Consider the following 1539-nt stretch of genomic DNA (forward strand, 5'->3'; position numbering starts at 1 on the left):
AGGATGAAGGTGTAGAGATGATGGATGGATGTTCTGAATGAGCTGGTGGCTGAAGATAAAGCACAACTGTTTCGTGCTGTGTTCAGTTCAGGGACAGAAGCAGCGTCGATCTGAACCGATAATCAAACAGGTTTCGTCTCTGGACCCGTCCATCCACCCCGACCTCCTCCCTGCTTCCATCACTGAGAGTTTGGTTTGAGGTTCTGGTTCCTTCGACTCGACTCGTTGGGTTTCTGAGTCCTGCTGACCAGAACCCAAGTCGTTGTTGTTTTTGCCTCCAGACTCTGGACCCGTGAGGTCCGTCGAGCTAACGAGGGCCTCAAGCAGAAACCTTCCCGCCGCCTCCTGGAGAGGAATTATCTGCGTCTTTATGGATTTATGGGAGATTTATTGTTTTACACTGATGAGTATTTAGTTTAGTCGGCTGCAGTAAAATCACATAAAAGCCAATAATTCTCATCACACACGACTGTTGGTGTTTCTGAGTGTTTGATGGACGTTATACTGACGTTACGTAACGCCAGCAGCTCCTGGTTCTGACCAACAACAACAATAACACGGATTCATGGCTTTTTCTAAAATAAAATGAACCTCTTCAGCTTTTTAAAGACGCTCATCGACAGTCTGGACCGTGAACGAATTTCATTTCACATAATTAAGTCAAATAACTTTAAACAAAAACATTTAAAACCTTCATGTCTTTAAAGAAACGAGCTTTTCCTTCTGACAGCGATGACGATGGTGTTTGTTTATCATCATTATTTTTATTTAAATGCTTGAATCAAACTGCAGAAAAACAACCGAAGAGAAATAAACTGATTTTCTTTCCAAGTCCAACACGTGTTAATGGTTAAAATAAAATAAAACAAAATAAAATAAATACTTTAATCCAACCTATGAGCACAATTAATTCATTTATTTTTAAAACACTTTTATTATTATTTTTAATTTTAGTTAAAATTATGATGATTCTCTTCACGTATCATGAATCCATCAAACATGAAGACGTTCCAGTAGTTTTATAATTTGACACATTTTCACTGTTAATTAAGTTTTTAATTAACGATGGAGGTCCAAAGAAATGATCGAGTTTATTCATCAACTAGGATAAAATATTTTCTGTATATTTCTGTAAAAATGCATCAATTCAGAAAAACGAGTCGAAGCTTTAAGAAAACAAACAAAACAAAAAAGCACATTGACAGGATAAAAATAAACAATAATCCTGAACAATAAATCATCACAACGTGTCTAAAAGCAGCAGAAACCAGCAAACGAAGCAAATATTTATGTGACTGCAGTGACGTTCATGTCAGTTAGTGAAATTAAAATGAAGTTTATTGACTGAAGCCGTGAACGTTGTTTAATGTGTTTTATGATTAACGCACATCTGGACAAAACGACATCAAATAAACAATATTTAACAGTAAAACACACAAATGTGCAGATTTCAACGATAAAAAGACTCGTGTTTGTATTGTTGAATTATTTTTTTTAATTGAAAAAAAAATCATTTTATTATTATTATTATTATTATTA

Source organism: Stegastes partitus, unplaced genomic scaffold, assembly GCF_000690725.1.
Source record: "Stegastes partitus isolate 25-593 unplaced genomic scaffold, Stegastes_partitus-1.0.2 Scaffold1080, whole genome shotgun sequence".
NCBI classification, from domain to species: Eukaryota; Metazoa; Chordata; class Actinopteri; family Pomacentridae; genus Stegastes; species Stegastes partitus.